Source organism: Entelurus aequoreus, linkage group LG01 (genome assembly GCF_033978785.1).
Source record: "Entelurus aequoreus isolate RoL-2023_Sb linkage group LG01, RoL_Eaeq_v1.1, whole genome shotgun sequence".
NCBI lineage: Eukaryota > Metazoa > Chordata > Actinopteri > Syngnathiformes > Syngnathidae > Entelurus > Entelurus aequoreus.
Genome location: NC_084731.1, coordinates 51,641,956 through 51,656,666, shown reverse-complemented (window position 1 = coordinate 51,656,666; position 14,711 = coordinate 51,641,956). Strand labels below are relative to the sequence as shown.

The 14,711-nt window shown below is 45.1% G+C and overlaps 1 protein-coding gene across 2 annotated transcripts in view; it reads left to right on the top strand.

The window, feature by feature from the left end:
- The window catches only part of LOC133654285 (uncharacterized), a 75,549-nt gene that overhangs the window by 9,683 nt on the left and 51,155 nt on the right, over positions 1–14,711 (top strand). The gene's annotated exons all lie outside the window — the stretch shown is intronic.

Sequence of the window (14,711 nt, the reverse complement as noted above, 5' to 3'; positions counted from 1 at the left end):
CCTGCTCCAAGGCAGCTTCCAGCAGCTGCACCACGGCTGCTCTCCCTTCCAGCACCCGCTTGACCTGCCAGTCCGGCGAAGGCTCCAGTGAAGCCCACCATGATGTCCTTCCTGGCCTCCTGCTGGGACTCGGCGAGGAACGTGTCCTTTTCCCTCCTCCTGGCCCCCTTCCGCCCGTCCCGGGTTTTTGAACAGGGAGACACCGACAACCCGGAACTCCTTCGCCCAATGGTGGACGGCGTCTGGCATCCGCCTAGTGGAGGGGGGGCTACTACCGGCAGCAGTGCAGTCAAGCACACGCCGCTGTCATCCCCGCCATCGTCTCCTCCCACGGAGACATCATCGTCTCTGGCGGGCTTTCGCATGGCGCCGGCATCTCCCTCATCAACGGTGGGACTCCGCACTACACCGCCATCTTCCTGTTCGGCTGCGGATCCACTCACGACATCATCTCTGGCAGGCTTTCGCAGGGCGCTGCTATCTCTGCCCATAGCGCTGTCAGTGTCATCGTCGACGGCACCTCCCACGACGCTGTCGTCATCATCGTCATCGCCGCCGGCTGCGCAACCTCCTTCTTGTCGGCGAAAGATGCGGCCGTGTTGTGTACTTCCTCCTCGTCAGCCACTGATGTGGCCGTTCCGTGGTCGCCTGCCTTGCCAGTTGCAGCGGCGTTCAACGCGTCGCCGCCACCTGACTCTCCCTAGCTGGCTGCGGGGACACTTGTCCTGGCGACCCTCCACCAAGTCCTCCCTTTGCCCTCCCTTAACTTTTGGACTTTTTTTTCTGTTCTTGTTTCCAGGGAACATCTGGAATCTGTTCCTTGAGGGGGGTCTTGTGACGATCGTTCACTTCATTTCTGTTTGTTTCCTTGTTTTTGTATTTACTTCCCGTCAGTGCTCTTATTTTGTTAAATTTCCTGTTGTTCCGCGGAGCGCTGTTTTTTCCCTCGCCTGCCGTTAAAGGCCTACTGAAACCCACTACTACCAACCACGCAGTCTTAAAGTTTATATAGCAATGATGAAATCTTAACATTGCAACACATGCCAATACGGCCGGGTTAACTTATAAAGTGCAATTTTAAAATTCCCGCCACACTTCCGGTTGAAAAACCCCTTTGGATATGATTTATGCGCGTGACGTCACAAAAGCAACGGAAGTGGTTGGACCCCATCGGACCCGATAGAAAAGCCTCTTGTTTTCTTCGACAAAATTCCACAGTATTCTGGACATCTGTGTTGGTGAATCTTTTGCAATTTGTTTAATGAACAATGGAGACTGCAAAGAAGAACGTTGTAGGTGGGATCGATCGGTGTCTTAGCGGCTAAGTACAATAGTGTAATATCTGTGATATTTGCTTTAGTGTACTGTGTCTTTAAGGGTTTGGGGAACGCGCATGCGCGAGAGAGTTGGCGGAGAACTTGAGTGTGTGTGAGCGTGACTTTTGGCTAACAGCAGCTCGTGTATGTGTGTGCGTTACTTTTTGAACTACAACCAGTTACCGCTTGTTAATAAAGTGATTGAGCAATTTGTTTAATGGACAAAGGAGACTGCAAATAAGAAAGTTGTAGGTGCGATCGGTGGAGCGGCGGACTACAGCAACACCAACACCAGGAGGTTGTGTTTGTCAGGACTAGGTCTGTGGCGTGGTTTGTTCTCCCGTGGTGCAAAGGAAAATTGGCGCATGCGAGGCGTGAATTTGAATACATGTTTATTTAACAATAAAAAAGAAATAAACAAAAGGCGCTCACAGAGGAGGTAAAAAACTTGGCTATGAAACAAAAGACATGCACGTGGGCACAAAAATTATGAACAATAAACACAAACTTACTTGACATAGAGAACTGTGACACGACATGAAGCAGAGTGCTGAATGTGTGAGGACGCCAGGACGAACAACAGGAAAACAATGGACTTAAATAACACAGACATGATTAAAGACAGGTGCGTGAGTCGTGAGGACTGGTGAAAACTAATGGGTTGCTATGGTGACAAACAAGAGTGCACAATGAGTCCAAACGTGGAACAGGTGAAACTAAGGGGTAACCATGGAAACAAGACAAGGGAATGAAAAGCAGGAACTAAAAAGAGTCCAAAACCAAGTAGAACATAACAAACAAAACATGATCACACAGATGCGACAGAGCCCCTCCCTTAAGGACATATACCAGATGTCCACAAAAATAAAAACAAAACAATGATCAATAGTCATGGGAGGGCGGGAGGGGGACATGGCGGTGGGTTGCCAGACGACGTGTCCCCGTATCCACCGGGGCATAATCAGGTGGCGGCGACGTGTAGACCACCGCTGTAACTGACGAGGTGGGCGACCCGGGAATGGCCATATCCATGGCCGATGAGGTGGGCGCACTTGGCGTGGCGGCCGAACAGGTAGTGGCCACATCCGTGGCCGACGAGGAGGTCGGCGTACCTGGCGTGGCGGACGCCCATGGACTGGCCACATCCATGGCCGACGAGAAGGCAGGCGCTTCGTCGACGTGGCAGACGCAGATGACGAAGCTTGGCGTGGTGCGTCGGGCGGCAAAGCTTGGCGTGGCGTGTCCTGGCAGCGTGGGTCTTGGTCTTGGCAGCGTTGGTCTTGGCAGTCTTGGTCTTGGCGTGGTGTGTCTTGGACTTGGTCTTGGCGTGGTGGGTCTTGGCGTGGTGGGTCTTGGACTTGGTCTTGGCGTGAGGGGTCTTGGTCTTGGCGTGAGGGGTCTTGGACTTGGTCTTGGCTTGAGGGGTCTTGGACTTGGTCTTGGCGAGGGTCTGGGTCTTGGTCTTGGCGTGGTTGGTCTTGGCGTGGTTGGTCTTGGCGTGGCGGTGCTTGGACTTGGTCTTGGCGTGGCGTTGCTTGGACTTGGTCTTGGCGTGGCGGTGCTTGGTTTTGTCGTAGAGCTGCGACTGGCGGCACTGGGCGTCGTTGAGCTGCGACTGGCGGCACTGGGCGTCGTGGAGCTGCGACTGGCGACACTGGGCGTCGTGGAGCTGCGACTGGCGGCACTGGGCGTCGTGGAGCTGCGACTGGGGGCACTTGGCGTCGTGGAGCTGCGACTGGCGGCACTTGGCGTCGTGGAGCTGCGACTGGCGGCACTTGGCGTCGTGGAGCTGCGACTGGCGGCACTTGGGGTCGTGGAGCTGCGACTGGCGGCACTTGGCGGTGTGGAGCAGGTAGCGGCACTTAGCGTGGAGCTGCGACTGGCGGCGCTTGGCGTGGAGCAGGTACTGGCGGCGCTTGGCGTGGAGCAGGTACTGGCGGCGCTTGGCGTGGAGCAGGTACTGGTGGCGCTTGGCGTGATGGGGCTTGGCGTGGAGCTGGGCGTGGAGCAGGTGGAGGTGGCCTAGCTGGAGGTTGCGGCTTAGCAGGCCGAAAGACTGGTGGTGGTGGTCGTGCTGGAGGCTGTGGCTTGGCGTGACGAAATACTGGTGGTGGTGGTGGTCGTGCTGGAGGCTGCGGCTTGGCATGACGAAAAGCGACCCCAACTGAACAGTCCCCAGCCCTAGCCCCCCCCTCAAGGAGCGGATCCCAGACGCGCTCCCTGTGGTCTGGAACCGTCTTTTGGGGTGGGTGGAGGGAGGTCAGGGGGGGGCAGAATCTTCCCTTCCAAACTGTCCAAAATGTCCTTTTTTTCTACATGTGATTGAGTGGGTGAAAAAAAAGAAACCGGTTGTGACATGGGTGTGGCTTGAGTCTTGGGGGGCGGGGCATGAAATTTGGGTGGCTTGGCTTGACATGCTCTTATTTCTAAAAACATGTCTTGGTAATGTCTTATCATGTTTTTACAGTCTTTTGCTGGAGGTGAGTGATCACAAGAAAAAGTCTTGAAAAAAAAATCCTGGTCTGTGATGTCATCAGGGTGACGCCGGGCTGCCTGTGGCTTGCTTCCGCCCGGAGGGGGAGGGGCTTGTGGGAGCGGCGTGTCCTGCCGGCTCGCGGAAGTCTTCCCTCGTCCTTGGCGACGCTTTCGGGACGGGAACGACGCGCCGATTGGCACCAGCTTGCCTCCATTCCCCCACATCATCCCCCTGCGCTCCCTGGGGGAAAAGCGCAGCGTCTCGATCTCCATGGCGCGCAGCACCTCCCAAGAAGCCTCATCCAAACTGACCAACTTTCTTGCGGGAGAATTTTTCTGCTTGCGTCCTACTGTCAGGACTGGGTCTGTGGCGTGGTTCGTTCTCCCGTGGTGCAAAGGAAAATTGGCGCGTGCGAGGCGTGAATTTGAATACATGTTTATTTAACAATAAAAAAGAAATAAACAAAAGGCGCTCACAGAGGAGGTAACAAACTTGGCTATGAAACAAAAGACATGCACGTGGGCACAAAAACTATGAACAATAAACACAAACTTACTTGACATAGAGAACTGTGACACGACATGAAGCAGAGTGCTGAATGTGTGAGGATGCCAGGACGAACAACAGGAAAACAATGGACTTAAATAACACAGACATGATTAAAGACAGGTGCGTGAGTCGTGAGGACTGGTGAAAACTAATGGGTTGCTATGGTGATAAACAAGAGTGCACAATGAGTCCAAACGTGGAACAGGTGAAACTAATGGGTAACCATGGAAACAAGACAAGGGAATGAAAAGCAGGAACTAAAAAGAGTCCAAAACCAAGTAGAACATAACAAACAAAACATGATCACAAAGATGCGACAGTGTTGTGTTTTGAGGAGGATAACAGACGCACTACGGTGAGTCTAGCTTTGACTTCCAAACATTCGATCGCTTGCCCGTACGTGCGTGTCGATATGTGCATGTGACGTACGTAACTTTGGGGAAATATATGTTTCTTTCCGACTCTGATGGCGGCCGGGGTGTCGTCAAAAGCGTACAACGCCCGCCGCCGCATCTAAGTTAGCTACGCAGCTAGGTTAGCTTCTGTTTTTTTAGCTTCGCCAAGCGGAATATTATTAATCGTGTATTTACATGTTCATGGTTTAATAGTATTATTGATCTTCTGTCTATCCATCCAGTCAGGTTTTTTTAAAATTTAGTTTCTATCTGCATTTGAGACTGACGCTATCGCGTTGGCTACGCAGCTAGGTTAGCTTCTGTTTTTTTAGCTCCGCCAAGCGGAATATTATTAATCGTGTATTTACATGTTCATGGTTTAATAGTATTATTGATCTTCTGTCTATCCATCCAGTCGGGGTTTTTTTTTATTTAGTTTCTATCTGCATTTGAGACTGACGCTATCGCGTTGGCTACACAGCTAGGTTAGCTTCTGTTTTTTTAGCTTCGCCAAGCGGAATATTATTAATCGTGTATTTACATGTTCATGGTTTAATAGTATTATTGATCTTCTGTCTATCCATCCAGTCAAGTTTTTTAAAAATTTAGTTTCTATCTGCATTTGAGACTGCTGCTATCACGTTGGCTACGTAGCTAGGTTAGCTTCTATTTTTTTTAGCTTCGCAAAGCTGAATTGGTTATTAATCGTGTATTTACATGTTCAGTCACTGTGAATGTCCAATTCGCGTTCTCGACTCTCATTTTCAAGAGGATATAGTATCTGAGATGGTTTAAAATACAAATCTGTGATACACAATAGAAAAAGGAGAGAGTGTGTAATCCAATGAGCCAGCTTGTACCTAAGTTACAGTCAGAGCGAAAAAAGATACGTCCATCACTGCCTCTCAAGTCCTTCACTGTAACGTTCCTCATCTACGAATATTTCATCCTCGCTCAAATTAATGGGGTAATCGTCACTTTCTCGGTCCGAATCTCTCTCGCTCCATTGTAAACAACGGGGAATTGTGAGCAGCACTACCGCTTGTGACGTCACGCTACTTCCGGTACAGGCAAGGCTTTTTTTATCAGCGAGCAAAAGTTGCGAACTTTATCGTCGATTTTCTCTACTAAATCCTTTCAGCTAAAATATGGCAATATCGCGAAATGATCAAGTATGACACATAGAATGGATCTGCTATTCCCGTTTAAATAAAACAATTTCATTTCAGTAGGCCTTTAATTGCACCTGCTGCCAATCAGCATATGTTGTATTTATGCCTTGTCTCGAGCACTCCTCAGTGCTCGATGATAACACTTTATGTTGGAACTGTTGTATGCAAGACTGCTTCATTTGTCTGTTGATGATAATTAAAGTCATCTTACCTGCTCATCGTCCTCCTGGTTCTTGCATCTTGGGGTCACAAGAACGGCAGCCATGCGAGTTCCCAACACTTGCCTTTTTTCAAGAGGAGAGAAATTAAAGCTTGGTTGAGCGTGGCGGCAGGTGCCCGGATTCAAACGATTCATTGTACATGTCCAATAGTAGGGGGACTAGCTTATGCCAAAACTTTTTAGAAAAATTTGGGAGGATACCCATCTGGTCCCAAGAATAGAGATAACGCTGCAACATTTAATTCTGCAGCAGTAAATGGTCTCTCGAACTCTACCGCAGTGGACTGATCAACCGAGGAGGTGTCTAGATTGGCAAAAAAAATATCAAGCACAGGAGTAGAAAAATGAGAAGATGAGTAGAGGGACCTAAATACATTATTGATCTCAATGTCATCCGTAATTATACCTGAATCGGATTGAATATGCGGAATATAATGAAATGCTGATATCTGGCGTAGTTGATGAGCTAAAAGTTTACCAGCTTTATCGCCATATTCATTAAACTGAGATCTTGAACAGAGTATTTGTTCAGTAGCACGGTCTGTCGCAAGGACATCAAGTTCTGTCTGTCGAGAGAGCCTTTCCTTATAACTGTCTGGGTTTTGAGAGGTAGAGTACAAGTTATCTAACAGAGTTATGCGTTGTCAAACTAGTCTTTTTTTTTTCCTGAGTTTTTTCTCATAACTTGTATAGGATATTATCTCCCCACTAATGTATGCCTTCAGCGCCTCCCCAGAGTACAGAGGCCGACATCCCGGTAGTCTTTTTCAAGAGCACAAAAATATATATTTGACGTGAAACAAAATCTACAAAGACCTCATTTAAAAGTAATCGTATATTTACACGCCATGGTGGACATGTGGTTGTCAGGTTTCTAATGAGTAAATCCATTGAAATCGGGGCATGATCATTGATAACAATTACAATTTGCATATAACTATAGATGAAAGTAATTTATCATCAACTAGAAAGTAGTCAATCTGGGTGAAAGTGTGATGAACACTAAAGAAGAAGCAGCATTGCCTTCTAGAAGGATTAAAAATGCCAGACATCTGAAACTGAACATTTTTACATAAAAGACTGACTTACCTTAGCGGACCTTGATGTTAGGCAAGTTTTGGGTGAAGAGCAATCAAGCTGCATTTACATTTAAAGTCTCCTCCTAGTATTAAATAATACATTGACAAGTCAGGGAGATTCAGAAAAAGACGTTTGAAAAAGGCGTCATCGTCATTGTTGGGAGTAAAAACATTTACTAGGGCGATAGCAGTGTTGGAAATCTGTCCAGTGATGATAATATCCACCCCGTTGGGATCAGAAATGCTATTCGAGTGTACAAAAGAAACAGATTTATGTAGCCTAGTAGCAACTCCCCTTGATTTGCCCAAAAATAAAGATGGCTAAGTCTGTCTTATCCATCCTCTCCTCAGCCTCAAGTGATCAGAAGGTTTAAAGGATTAAAGGATTAAAGATACCAATGATTGTCACACACACACTAGATGTGGTGAAATTTGTCCTCTGCATTTGACCCATCCCCTTGGGGAGCAGTGGGAAGCAGCGGCGCCGCGCCCGGGAATCATTTTGGTGACTTAACCCCCAACTCCAACCCGTGTTGCTGAGTGCCAAGCAGGGAGGTTATGGGTCCCATTTTTATAGTCTTTGGTATGACTCGGCTGGGGTTTGAACTAAGATGAGTCACTTGCAAGAAGATTACCTGGGCGTCCAGATGACGGAGAAGATGTAATACCTTACATTGGGTTATAGCATTTTTTAAGCCCTTTGCAATTAAAATTGGTAAACCTAATGCCACACCCGTTTGTTGTTGGTTCATCTGCGCGGGAGTATGTACGGGTTTTGGTAAACAAGCGGGAGTGCCTAGAGAACGGTGAGGCTTGCGGTCATGTTTCAGGTTTAAACTGAGGATGAAAATTGTTTTATTTGACTTGACTGCACTTAAATGTAGAGTATATGTAGAATATGTTTATATTATTTATATATTATATATATAATATGTTATATATATTATATTATTTATTATTATTCTTGTCTATCGAGCGAACTGTGGTGCTGAATTTCCCCCAGGGATCAATAAAGTACTTTCTATTCTATTCTATTATTAAACAGCACAGGTCACTACACAAACCTCAAGCCCCTTTTGACGAAGTCCTTTAATAAGTGCCTGGGAAATGTTTGTTTTGTGTCATTGAAGTTTCTTTATGCAGGGCGATTGACAATTTGCGATGGTATGTTAGCGATGTAGCATTGTCGCTACCTATTCCTTTTGTTACCTCGAAAGTATTTATCCTTTACAAAATGCAAAGAGGGCTCTCTTCCTTAAATCTTAAACAGCTGTCGTTTTGCACCACAATAAATTGAAACCAGAGGATAAATACTTTGGCACCAGGCTCTAAGAGGAGAACTGTCTTATTTACAGAAAATCTGTCAGCATAAACTAATGAAGCCTGCTCGGATGAGAGGCGACACGTCTTCTAAGGGTCTGAATACTTGCTAAATGTAACGACTACGTTGGTAACACTGATCCCTCCTGCTCCATCTTCTTATAATCTGGCAGACCAGAGCTGTGTTAGAAAGCTTCCTCGTGCCGTGCACAGGCTTCCACACCTGCTGCCTGATTGGCAACCGGTACAAAACCGGTTGCCAATCAGTCTCCTATTTTAGACAGCGTCGGATCATTGCTCTGCCTTGCTTTTGCTTTACCTCATGTACATGTGCTGTTCAGAGTCAATGTCTAAATTACCACAAAGGAAGTTCCAAGTCTTGTGAGTTTGTGTACCTTCCGTTCATTCTTTTTCCAATTCTGAAACGCAAATCAAAAAACAAAATTAGTGCCATTTGGTACAACTTCCTTTTATGGATTTGTATTTTTCCAGATAAACAAAAAAATCAAATTTATGTTCATCCAAAATGCAAAAATGTGTGGTTATGTGTGTGATGACAAATTGAACTGGAAGCAGTATTTTAGCTTTAGTTTTTAGCATAACGGTCCGTGTACCTTCCGTTAATTCTATTTCGAATTCTCTAATGCGAATCAAAAAACAAATTTTGGGCCATTTTTTCTATTCTTATTTCTGAAACAAAAGTTCGACAACTATTTTAAAGACACTTTTTTTTAAACGACAATAGGACTACTCAGTCCCTACTTGGCACTCCTCATGAAGGATTGGAATTGAGGGTTAAATCACCAGAAATGATTCCCGGGCGCGGCCACCGCTACTGCTCCCCTCACCTCCCAGTGGGTGAATGAGGGTGATGGGTCACAGAGAATAATTTCGCCACACCTAGTGTGTGTGTGACAATCATTGGCACTTTAACTTTAACTTAACTCCTGCTGAACAAAGTTATCGTAAAAACAAGCTAAAATACTGCTTCCGGTTGAATTTGTCATCAAACTTTTTAGATTAACAGGAATTGGATTTTTGTGTTTATCTCGAAAAATTAAAATCCATAAAAGGAAAACAGCACAAAATCTAATTTTTTTTGCAATATTTGAATGAAAATCAACCCTTTGTTTTCAAATCTGCCAATACAAATCGAAAAACGGCCCTATCTTTGTTTTTTTAATTTGCGTTTCAGAATTGGAAATTGAATGAACGGAAGGAAGGTACACTGACCCTTGTGCACCTACTTGTGAGTTTGCCTTCTTTAGTTTTTTTCCCACTTCTTTTGGTGAGCGAGTTTTGTGTTATTTTCTCTTCTCCCTGTAAGTGCGCCTTTTGGGATTAATAACACTTTCATTAACTCATGGACCGGTGCTTAAATGCAACATGAAAACAAGAGATATTAACTTATTTCCCCATTAAAAATGATAATCCCCAATCCAAATTTATTTAAACACAACACTGTCTGAGCAATCAAGATATTCAATTGCGCACATTTGACCGACATATTGATCTATACTCAAAGCAATGTGACAACAGGAAGTGAAGTTGCGTGACGTCACATAAACCAGATGTGATGCACCCAACATACGTTATTTTCTTTATCATTAAAAAACACCAAAACTTTTACAGATTAAAACAGTTGCAGATAAGCATATTTAATGAAAATATGTCTCTTAAGTAGCCAGAACAATATTATTATATACAATTTTTATTCTGCCAAGAAAATATATTGTGCTGCTAGTCATTTATTGTATTTAATGTTTTAAATAAAACTTGGTTATAAGTGTGTATAAGTACTTTTTGAGCAAAATCAACAGTTGATGAACAGTTATCATACTGATAACTGTGATCATGTTGGTGAAAATATCCTGTGACGGTCTCAAGCCGTCTTGTGGGTTCCCTGGACCATCAAATGGAGACATCTTGAGCAGTTGACGTTTGTTTTATTTTTTCAAACAAAACCTCACAGTCTCAGTCGCTTTTCAGCTCCTCTTCTTCGCTCGTCGTCGTTTTTCTCTGGCTCTCCTCCTCTCTCGCTCCGCGTCAGCTTTCCTTTTGCTCCTTCCAGTCTCTTCCCTGACGTTCACAGCTGTCGCCCTTTTAAACAGTGTGAGAGGATTGGATGATCGTGCCCAGGTGCGCGATCCGTGCACCTGGGCACGATTGCGGCGTCGCTCCCGGCGCGCCCCACCTCGCCGCTCGCTCACCGTCTCCGCCTCCATCTTGGGCCGGGCTCTGGCGTGCCCTGCCTTGCTGCTCGCTCGCCGGCCACGCCTCCTCGCCGCCATCTTGGGCCAGGCTCCGGCGTTCCCTGCCTCGCTGCTCGCTCGCCGGCCCCGCCTCTCCACAGTCCTCCATCGCCAAACGCAAGCCGGGATTCCGACCGGCTGCGCGTACTCCCCCCCCTTTTTCAGAGGGAGCGGGATGTGAGGACGGCCAGTTCCTCCTGTGGCCCCGGTCTTCTCCTTTTCTGTGTCTTCTTGGTCTTTTTCTTTGTTTTTTCCTTTGCCGCCTTGGTCTTTTTCTTCAATTTTTTCTTTTTCTTCAACTTCTTCTTCACCTTCTTCTTCTTCAATTTCTTCTTCTTCTTCTTCTTCTTCTTCTTCTTCTTCTTCTTTTTCTTCAACTTCTTCTTCTTTTTCTTCAACTTCTTCTTCTTCTTTTTCTTCAACTTCTTCTTTTTCTTCAACTTCTTTTTCTTCAACTTCTTCTTCTTCTTCTTCTTCTTCTTCTTCATCTTTTCCCTTGTCTTGTTCTTCTTGTTGAGCACTTGAGTGGTTTCCCTCCTGTGCTTCTTCTTTTTCCACCACTTCCTTGGGGGGCCACACCCCGCCTGAACCGCTAGCACCTGCAGGAGCTGCAATTGTTTGCGGGACTCTTCGAGACGCTGGCGGCTGCCTGCCGCCAGTTCCGTGAACGCCCCCACGAGGGCCCACAGGAAATCGTCCTCCCCCGCCTCCGATGGTCCAGCCACGTTGGGTGCCAAATGTGACGGTCTCAAGCCGTCTTGTGGGTTCCCTGGACCATCAAATGGAGACATCTTAAGCAGTTGACGTTTGTTTTATTTTTTCAAACAAAACCTCACAGTCTCAGTCGCTTTTCAGCTCCTCTTCTTCGCTCGTCGTCGTTTGTCTCTGGCTCTCCTCCTCTCTCGCTCCGCGTCAGCTTTCCTTTTGCTCCTTCCAGTCTCTTCCCTGACGTTCACAGCTGTCGCCCTTTTAAACAGTGTGAGAGGATTGGATGATCGTGCCCAGGTGCGCGATCCGTGCACCTGGGCACGATTGCGGCGTCGCTCCCGGCGCGCCCCACCTCGCCGCTTGCTCACCGTCCCCGCCTCCATCTTGGGCCGGGCTCTGGCGTGCCCTGCCTTGCTGCTCGCTCGCCGGCCACGCGTCCTCGCCGCCATCTTTGGCCAAGCTCCGGCGTTCCCTGCCTCGCTGCTCGCTCGCCGGCCCCGCCTCTCCACATATCCGTAATATGAAATGTTAATATCGTTACATCTCTACTAGCGACAAATATTTGTGGCGTTCTAAATTTGTAATTAGCGTGCCGCCAAAAAATAAATGACTATGTGAAACACTAACACAGATCTTGAGCCATCTGGTTCCAATTTCAAAGCACCAGTCCTATCATTAAATTTATGTTTGGCCTTTGGGGGCTTTTGTTCGTCATCTCCCTGGTCCAGATTTATAATCTCTCAGCGTAAATGCTAGTAGGTTTTTTAAGCAAACGCCACAATGTGAATGTCCATCTTATTTTTCTGCTTGCTGTTTTTCTGCTTGCTGTTTTACCGAACCTTTTTGATCAGTCTTGCCTCAATTATTCAGCTGGGATGCCACTGGGCTGTGGGAATGATGCCATGTTTCAGCGCCACGCCAGCACCTCTTCTACCCAAGTTTGCATTCGCCGGGGTCCTTGAACATCATGCAGAATGTTCATGGTAGTCGCTGCTGCTTGAGAGATGAAGCAGTCACTATTGACATTCATGTTGGAAATTGCACCTGTCCTATTGTGAGTTATGGCTTAATGTTTGATGGGGGACACAGCAGAAGGGGCCCCCAAGTCAGCAGCGTGTCAGTGATTGGGTCATTCTCGCATCACAAGGTTGCTTTTATTATGGATGAGGCCTAATAAGTGAGCAACATAAAAAAAAATCCTTTGTGTGATAAGTAAGCAGCTCATGCCATGCAGTCAACTTCATTTGTGTCATTGTAAAATGTAACAAAGCGACAAAGTCAATGACTTTATTACTTTATTCAGCGGCAACATACTCATTTCCATGTCAATAGTGAGGCTGCTGCATGATGGAGAGGAATACTTTGCACTTGAAGCACCATGGAGCACTTTCCATTTGAACAATGAGGGATTGCTTTTCAGCTTTAACATAGTGATGTTACGATCAGGGTTTTATGCTGCCGATTCTATACATTATCCGACTGATACCAATACCGATCACATGTATTAACTGTACAATTTTGTACTCATTTATGTTGAGTGCCATTTAAAAGTGTAACAATATCTACACAATCTTTAAATTAATCTTCTTTTATTACATATAATTGTTTGATTAAAAAAAAGTCAATAGTACGCATTAACCTAACAGAAGCAAACAATAATATTATCGTATTTTCCGGACTATAAGGCGCACTTAAAATATTTTTTTCCCCTCAAAACTCGACAGTGTGCCTTATAACTCGGTGCGCCTAATGTACGGAATAATTCTGGTTTTGCTCACCGACCGCAAAGCAATTTTATGTGGTACATGGTGTAATGATAAATGTGACCAGTAGATGGCAGTCAAACATAAGAGATACGCGGAGACTGCAATATGGTGGCAATATGACTCAAGCAAACAACACCAACATTTTATATGTTCCATTGAAAATATAGAACATTACACTATGAAGCCGCACCGCTTGATGGATTGTCTGCACATTAAACATACGAGTATTATTATGGTGTGTGTATAAGGTAAGACATATTATCTGGCGTTTTGTTTCGCAATATTATGGAAAAGCAACTCTTCTTACCTTCTGGTACCTGCTGATCTGTATTTGGGATCTGCATAAATCCTGAAAAATTGCACAAGGCCGACTGCGTAGTCGATAAGCTTTTTCTTTTTCTCTATCTTCTTGTTATGGAACATTCATCCTCCACTGTTGCCATTTCTAATATAAAGTAGTGTAAAGTTCTTACTTATATCTGTCAGTAAACACACCATAAAAGCTCTAAAACAGTGGTTCTTAACCTTGTTGGAGGTACCGAACCCCACCAGTTTCATATGCGCATTCACTGAACCCTTCTTCCTTGTGAAAAATACAATGTTTTGTTTTTTTTTCAAATTCAAGACAAAGTTGTATGTTTTTTTTTACTGGTGCACAAATTGAACCGTGCATGAACGAAACCCACACAGTGCATGAACTCACAACAAATGACACACCTGCAAATCAGTGTGACTTCTGTTGTTGCCTTTGAGAGGCCAGTTCAGAAATGCGCGGCTTCACCTTGGAAAGTGCCACTCTCATGTAATTTTCACAGCAAAGTCTGTTCCTTTTTCTTCGTTTTCCACTCAGACATACAATACTGGTGGTACACAGCTCATGAAAAACAATAATTTTTGTTATTGTCATTGTAAGTGGGCCAAAACAATTATATTACAAAATAATCTCAAGCAGATGACTGCTGTTATTTGATTATAATAATAAAACATGTACTGTATTTTTCGGAGTACAAGTCGCTCCGGAGTATAGGTCGCACCGGCCGAAAATGCTAAATAAAGAAGGAAAAAAACATATATAAGTTGCACTGGAGTATAAGTCACATTTTTTGGGGAAATTTATTTGATAAAACCCAACACCAAGAATAGACATTTGAAAGGCAATTTAAAATAAATAAAGAATAGTGAACAACCGACTGAATAAGTACGTTATATGAGGCATAAATAACCAACTGAGAATGTTCCTGGTAGGTTAACGTAACATATTATGGTAAGAGTCATTCAAATAACTATAACATATAGAACATGCTATACGTTTACCAAACAATCTGTCACTCCTAATCGCTAAATCAGAGGAAATCTTATACGTCTAGTCTCTTACGTGAATGAGCTAAATAATATTATTTGATATTTTACGGTAATGTGTTAATAATTTCACACATAAGTCGCTCCTGAGTATAAGTC